The sequence below is a fragment of the Myiozetetes cayanensis genome, unplaced genomic scaffold, assembly GCF_022539395.1.
Source record: "Myiozetetes cayanensis isolate MyiCay16 unplaced genomic scaffold, myiCay2020 scf10, whole genome shotgun sequence".
NCBI classification, from domain to species: Eukaryota; Metazoa; Chordata; class Aves; order Passeriformes; family Tyrannidae; genus Myiozetetes; species Myiozetetes cayanensis.
In genome coordinates, this window is record NW_026086605.1 from 18,013,394 (window position 1) to 18,021,963 (window position 8,570).

An 8,570-nucleotide genomic window follows, 5' to 3' on the forward strand; every position below is an offset into this window, starting at 1 on the left:
GGCTGCCAGTTCCTAACAGGTCTCTTCAAAGCGTCCTTGTAACCTTGTTACTGGCCAGGGCCACTGGGGACTCTGCGCTGGGAGAATTGAGTGGGGCCTTTTCCTGCCTGACAATAAAATCTATTCTAATTATAATTCCCTGCACATATACTCTCTGAAGGACAGGGAAAAGCTTTAGCCACTTGAGGTCAGGGCTGAAAAACGGGCTCTGGGTGGGTGGACTCGAGGAACACCTGCTGTGTGAGGATTTCACAAGAGCAGGGATGGCAGGAAAATTGATGACGACCTTGCAGCACACACCTAGTGGAGAGACCTAAAGATAAGCCTGTGGTCTGGTTTTGGAGTTTGCAGAAAATGCAGCAAATTCGGCACCATGTCTCCAACAAGGCTCAGGGGTGTGCGGGAAGGAGACAGGTTAGGTCCCTTGGCTCCAGTGGAGGAACAGTCTCATCAGAGTGCACCTCCATACAGCTCCATAGAGAGCTCAGTGGAGAAAAGAGTGGAAATTAAATTAGAGCCTCTGAGTCTTATTCATTCTATTGCAATGAATGTTGAGAAAAATAACAGAACAAAAAAATATTAATTTTGAAATATAAAAATATTTTGAATCTTTGCAAAAAGAGAGAAAAATCTACATTTAGTCTGATGTATATTTACATCAATGTAAAGATATTGCCAGCAGATTGGAAAAAATATTTCATTAAAAAGAATAAGCTTGCAATTTCTATTACTACTTTGATATTTATCGTCTTGACCAAATGAATTACTCTTCAAGCAAGGAAAGCAAGCACACACAGCATTAGTAGTTCTCACAGCAGCTCCAGAAGTAATTTTCAGCTGACAAACCCAGCAGCTTCTGACAACATTTCAAGATGTTTTTACAGAAAATGTGTCTAAGTATTTATTATCCTAGACCAAGGTAAGCAAAAATTCTGTATAAATGAGCAGTACACAGGGAAAAAACCTGAAACATCTATAATTTTTCTCCCTATGTCATGTATCATTCCCAGATTGGAAGCCAGTTGTGCAGTGGTTTTCTAGTGCTGAGAGCAGGATATTGGGTTTCAGGACTCTTGGGTTAAATTATTGAATCTGCCATTGATTTGCAGTGTGACCTTGGGCAAATAATTTAAAGGGAAATATGTAATTATTAGTTTCATTTGGCCAGGCTGACTTACTGTCTATGGCTTTACAGCAATTGCTACTTTCTATTAGACTGATTGAGAGGGAGAGGGTCTCTTTTTTGTAAATGTTTTTTCATATTTCAAAGGGCTTGAGGGTTTTTATTCTCTCTTATAATGTATGGAATACACAAACAATCCAACAGAGAAAACTAATAATCTGGATTCTACAAATAGCTTGGCATGTACTGCAAGCTATATTTTTAAGTACACAATTTGAATAGCATGACTTTGGTTAGTATAGTACACAACTCTGTGTGTGCATTGATGTGTGATCAGCACTCAAAGGAACAGTAAAGGAGAAGCAAACCACACAAACACATGACAATATGAGGAATATTTCCCTATCTAATACCTTCAATAAAGATAGTACAAAACAACCCTCAGGGATTTGGGGGTGAGAGGAGTTAACTATGAAAGGATTTGTTTTAACAGATAATTTTGTTCAAAGTGAAGGAGGTAAACAGAAACCATCTTCAGATTTTTTTAAGTAAAAACTCTCCAATAGTTCTAAATAAAAGTGTTTTCTGGATGAAAAGATCTACCTACATGTGGTTTCAAGCATTTTGTTATTTAACACAGTAGCAATGTTTCAAAAATAAGAAAATTCCCACTTTTTGCACCTTGAAAACAACATAAGAAGGATTGAGAGGTTTTCCACATATTCTCATACTTTCTGACTCATCTTTAGACTTCTTCAGAATATTTCAAGATGGAAATTTTAATTGTGAAAAGTGTTGGGGGGATGAATATTTCAGTTTTTAACAACACGGTTAAAAGAATGTTTAAAGTTTAGGTAGTCCGTAAAGTTTATCTTTTCTGTAGCCTAATGGGACTATGCAAAATACAATACAGTACTTATATGTCCTGCAGGATTATGTATTTTGAAGTTTAGCTATAGTTTATAAAGTGCTCAGAGATCCTCCGATGAAAATGTAATAACTATGTCATCATCGTCATCATTGTTATTATTATGAATATCATTATTTTTATTCCCCTGGTGAAGTAAGAAATCAGTTTGTAAAAATTACAACAGCTGCAGGGAATGTGCCTCGATAACTTCTCTGTTTTGTACCATTGCCAAAAGAAGTTTATAAAACAGTGCAGGAGTAACCGTGTTCCCAGCTAACAGGCAGGAATTTGCTTGGACTGTCAAATGTTCACTCAACGTGACAAATAAAACTAACGAGTACACCATGCACCATTTTTCGTTCAAGGGATGCATAAAATCTTTATATAAATGCCCTGGGATTCACGTTTTTAACCTCAGACAAACATTTTCAATTTGTAGGGGTGTGCAAGGTGCAGTTATTAAGGGTAATGTGTGGACTGTTAAGGGTGAGGTCTGGCAAATGCCATAATGAAGAGGTCCCTTGTCACAAAAGCACCAGGCCATGGTTTGTTACTAAACCTAAACCTGTGCTGGGGAAGGGACTGAAGCCACAGTTGCCACAACAACTCTGGCTCACCAGTGACTTGAGCGGGTGGTTTTGTCTCACACAAGGGTAGATGTTGCTGTCCTCTGGGGGAGAAGAGGTCCTGAGTACTCTTGTAGGAGTGAAGAGAGCACATAATTTCCCAGGAACTTTGCTCATAAGCTCTTTATGTTGTAAGTGTCATGTCCCGGACTTCTCACTTGAAATTAACTGCTACTTGAGTGGACATTTATCTGGCAAGTTAATCCAGTCATTATTATATGGGAGGAAAAGGCAGCAATGACTGAGGACATAAAGATGGAAAGGTGACCAGAAACAGGGCAGCAACCTGAATCTCAAAAACCAACCTCTACTCTGTCACAGACTCACCATATGACCTCAGTCAAGTTCCTTAATCACTGGGTGCACCAATTGCCCAAGCATATACTGGGACTAAAAGTGTTTCCCTTCCAAGGGAGGATCAATGCAACTTTGTGAGGAATTCAAAGAAACTCTTTTATGTGGGGAGAGTTTTGCTCACCAGGTAGCTTAATCAGAGGCCACTCCTGAAAGAGGCCAATGGGATTCCTATAGGTGAAGTAACATTTGCATGTCAGCAGATAGAAAATCCTTCTTCTCTTTGTAAATTAGATGTCACAAACAAAGGAAAAATTAAACCCACTTCTCAGGATATATCCCTGCACAGGAAATTCATTGGAGGGGTGTTTCCCTGATAAGAGCCTTCCCTGGGAAGAAACTGAGTCTGCCTTTTGTAAGAGGCTCTGAAAAATAATTCCCAGAATCCAGATCCTGTCAAAATTATGTGAGAACATGAGGCATTTTACTACCAAAATATTTTGGCTTCAGAAACTAGCAAATCTTTCTGCCTTGCTACGAAAAGATGCAGGGAAATGAAGTGGTTTTCTCAGAGCCGCAGACTGCTGTGGCAGTGAGCAATCACTTCATTTCCCTCTGTCACTGAGACCTCACAAGCTCCTGGCACCTTGCCTGATGCTCCCACCACTGCCTCCTACCTGCTGTTAGAAGACTTGCTGCTCACCAGCCAGCTGATAGATGTTTGCTGGAGCATTGCCCTTTCATGCCTAAATTTCTCCTGCTAAAATTATCCCACATGGGCTCCTTAAAAAAAAACGTTACCGGGGACAGAGCTGAGACACTTTAATGTCATCCTGAGTTCAGTTGCAGTGACAGAATCAGGAGGGAGTGCAGAGAATGTTGTGGCATCCCATCTAAGGCACACAGGAGCTCAGTGAGAATGATGTTCATCTCTGAGCTCTGTTTTCCATCCTGGGATAGCATTCACTTGTACCTGGTTGAGCTTACCTGAGATGTGGCCTGCTCTGCACTACCTCATAAATAATTTACACATTTCAGATTTGTTTTGACACTTCAACACACTAATTTTCTGGTTTTAAATGTAAGGTTTCTTAATTTCTTGATAGCAATTTTTTTCTTCATTAACTGAAGCTTAGAACTATAGTTTCTCCCAAATCCTTCTAATGAAAATAGCATAGCCATATGTATTGTTCTGAAGTTTTGTTTCAAGAAGTCCCAGTAGGTTTTCCATGACAAAATTCTTTCCAGCAAGCACCTTGTAATGCATGAACTCTGTGGAAGCAAAGAGAGCAGCATCCTGACTCTCCCCTGTGGGACCACCACCCTCACCAGACCCAGGAGAGCAGCTCAGACATCAGCTCTGCAACCATGTTTGACACTTGCCTGTGCTGCTGTGAGTGTCAAAGGCAGGAACAGGCTTGCTACAGTGGCTGGAGGGTGGGAGAGGAGTGGGGCAGTGTTTGTGCAGCCCACAGCAGGATATATTCTCACCCAGGTGACACCAGGGTGACTGTAAGACCCACAGAGCTGAATTCAGGGTTTTTCAAACACTTTAAACTTCTGTCCCTAAGACCTTTGAAAACCCCAGCTTCAATTCACCTGCTAATACAAATGCTGTTTCCCAGAGCTAGCAGGCAGCTGGAGAGGCTTCCTGAGGCTGCAGCCTGCACATTAGCCCAGGTGCCCAATGGGTTCTGCTGCCCTGAGGATCTGGGATGATGGCTCTCTCCATGCAGCCCCAGAACTGAGACCACCTCTGCCTGCTCCAAACAGGCTCAGTGCCTTCATTCTTTTTGGGGTGAGCACGTGCGGGTCTCCCACTCAGGTCTGCTTTCAATCATCGAGCTGTGCTCAATGAAAGACTGCTCTCATCAGAGCCAGTGTGGGTCAGGGGTGGCCAGGGCAGAGTGCATGAGAACTTCCCTCCATCCGGGAAAACACTTTTAATAGAACAAATCTGGCTCCTCACAGCAAGCATCTAGGCTACAGCAGAGGGGAGGGAGGCAAAAGCAGAGGCTTCTCCAGCAGCTGTCAGCCTGCCCCTACAGCAGCAGCTTTTACAGCTGCTTAATAGGAAACCACCCTCCCACGCAACACTCGGTGCTCTCTGGCAGGTTGGAGACAAGGCAAGGGCTCCAGGGGGACAGTCCAGCAAATCTCCACACTGGTGTGAAAAGGGAAAGAGATTTGTATCGCTAGGTACCACAGTTTTGACCTTTGCAAGACAAGGGCAGACCCACGCTGGCATCCTCTGTGAAGATATGGGAGTGCTAAGAGCCTAGAGGATGCCTAGGAGGGCAGATTCCAGGCCCAGATTTGCTCTGATCAGAGTTAAATCCCAGCCCCATATTAAAAATCAAGGGGTCTGTGGAGTGAATCCTTCTTGGCAGGATGTGAGCAAGCTCCAACCCAAGTCCCCATGCTCCAGTTCCCCAGGTAAATTCCATAAAGCCAACAGCAGCTTTATCTCTGGGCTGCCCTACCTGCTGCCAGCCTGCAGCTGGGCAGAGCCAGGGCAGGCACAGACAGGGGGTTGCACTGATGGACCATCTCCTGCACAGCGTGGGAGGCTGAGTAAAGGTCACAGATCCCCTCCAGGAAGTGAAAGCTAGAAGGGAAAATGTGGTCAACTACTGAGAGAGCTGCTACCTAATTGCTGTTCAGCTGCTGCTTGAAGCTTAGGGGATAGTAGGATTTTTTTTTTTAAATCCTTCAGAGGGTAGGGAGGTATCATATTCAAAGGGGATGGGACAAAGTCACCTGCTGGTCTATAGACCACCAGAGAGAAAGATGGATTTCCCAAGGTCCAATCAAGTGGAGCAATCACATTTTCAATTTGTTCCTAAATAAGCATTCATCTGGGATCTTGAACCCAGGGAAGGCTATAGGTGGTTATTTGTTTGGACCTACCATCATCAGGCAGCTCAGTCACTCCAAGCTACTTATGCTCCACTAGTGTGGAAGTCCAGCACTTGGCCCTGGACATCTAAAATCAAAGGGTAAACACATCCCATGGGACTTTTAGTCCCAGCTCCAGTGGCATGCTGTACATATTGTATCAGCTGGCTACTGAGGGCACCAAGGTGTTGGGATAAAGGACTAACATTTAGGGAGCTAAATCTGTGTGAGCTCTGTCCATCTCTAAAAACACTGCCACTGCTATTTTAAAAGACTCTCTCCCATCAGATGAAGTAAAATGATGAAGAACACTCTGAGTCAGATTCCTACTGGCCACCCTGTTTTATCAAGGTTTGAGGAATTTTTCATTTTAGATAAACAAATATTTTGTGGCTTCTTATTCATGGCAGCTGGACTTTATCAGCAGGTCACCACAGTGAGGAGATAAGTTGTCTCCTTCTCTTGGCGCCCTAGTAGGCGTCTCACAATCCCAGGTTGGCTTATACAGCCATTAAAAAACCCTCTAAAGTGATTTTGACCTCAGTCCCTTTACAACAGCTCTGTGGTTCAGATGTCTCCTGTGCTAACAGAGGAAATAGGACTTTTGCAGCTCTATCATAGATTAAAGTTTAGCCATACAGATATACCCTTGAAACTACTTTTATTGTCCTTCACATAAATCTGTAAGGTGGGACCTCATAAATTTGCTGTCACTCCTGTTCCCACCCTTCTTGCACCACCTTGCAGCATGTAGCCCATCTCCAACAGTGGGCTTCTTGTACCGGTGGAGATGGAAATTTAGGTCAGAGAAGCATTTTAAGAATCCTCAGCGATTTAGGCAAATTGTTTCTGTAAAGACAAAGCAATCAAAGTAGAAGGAAAAAGGAAAAATGAGAAGGAGAAGGAGGAGAAAGAGGAAAAAGGAAAAAAGGGATAAAGGAAAGGTTTCCCTGTCTCTCCCAACTTATAGACTTGAAACACCTTTGAAAGCAAATCATAAGGACATTTCATCCTCAGTTGAAATCATGGGTTTTTTTGGAACTGTACTTATGAGCGGTAATATTTCAAACTCATGTATCGTCTTTTGAAAATGCAAACATGGTGTTATATTGCTGGATATTTTTAATGTTGTGCAGTTCGAGTTCTCAAAACATTTCAGCAATGTTTCTGCATGGGACATTTTTTTATCCTTGTGAGCTCTTTGTGTCTGACTGGGGATGTGAAAAGCCCTGTTTTCCCTCTGTGTGGTGAGGAGGGGCAGTGAGGCAAGTCCTCCACCTATGCTCACTGCTCCCAGGACTGGGACCAGTGGGACCAGTCATTGTGCACTCCAACGCAGCTGGCGGGGGGAGCTGCTGTGGTGCCGTGGCCACACACCCGCGCTCCTCTGCACTGCCAGCAGAGGGAAATCAGCCCAAGAAAAAAATTATGGGTTCATCCCTGCGAAACGAACATTACAGCTACCATTCCCCTTTTAGCAGGAGACCTACATGGTCTTTGGTAAGAGATTATAAGATACAGATGGGCAAAGATTTCTTCGTAGTTTCTCTCCTTCCTTCTCTTTTTTAGCAGCACGTCTTCCAAGAATCAGCACTGTATTCTCAGGAGTTAGACTGAGGGTATTAGGAAATAAATTCCTTCTTGTAGAGGAAATACTGATTTTGCTCTAAAAAAATTAAAACATAAGAACCTGTGGAAGATGAAAGGTAGTTACTGTCTCACATTACCCTACTCTCTCACATCCCAGGGAAAAGAAAAGGAAAGGAAAAAGAAACTTCTTCTGGATCTGAAGTGGAAAAATTTGGGGCAGACATTTTGAGGGCTTCTAGTTTTCTGAACAAAAATAGTACATCTTCCAAGAAAGCATGTGCTTTCCTCAAAATTTCGGTGCTGGCAAATGCTGAAACCCTGTTCCCTTTCCCATGGAGAAGGCAGGGGGTGACAAACCAGCAGTCAGCATCCAAGCGGCAGGCAGGGAACTGGGCAGAGCAGAGGCAGCCCCAAGGGTTTCAGCGGGGGCAGGGGAGCTGCTCATCGGGCCCAGCTGCAGGCTGCCTGACTGGGAACATTCAAACAGCCTCTTGCCTTGCTCCTCTTCGCAGCCATGAGAACGTGGGCAAGCAAGACTTCGCCTGTTGTGGTCCTGCTGGGATCGCAAAAGTATGTGGGACAAATAAAACTGCAGCATTATTGGTATCACTTCAGCTGGCTAAAACACCATCTGCCTCCTCTGTACATATGAATAGACAGTCCCTACATATTCATGTTCCTCTGTGGAAAACACCATGTCTTGGAAAGTTCATTTTGACTGTTGTCTGTCAAAATATTTCCTTACTCCATTAATAACAATTATAAGCATGTTTACATAGCAGCTAGCATTTGCAAAATGCTTTACCCATGAATACATACCCTAATTACTCACAAAAATTTATTTCTTTACCCAAAATTAGCCCTTTTTGTTTGCCTGACCCGCTTCCAATCAGATCATGATTACAGCAAACTTAATGAATGTTCTGCACAGGCACACTCCATCCTGTGGCTGGCTGGGAATTGTGTGATTGCTGTGAGTTCCACTAAGTATTCTGCATTTGCTTTCCCAAATCAAAGCAGTTTTGACTAGACAAATAAACCACTGTTATATCTCCATTATGTCATGTTTTTCCTAAAAAAAAGGCAGATAATTTGGAATTGAAATTTGACTTACCATAACTACCATGCC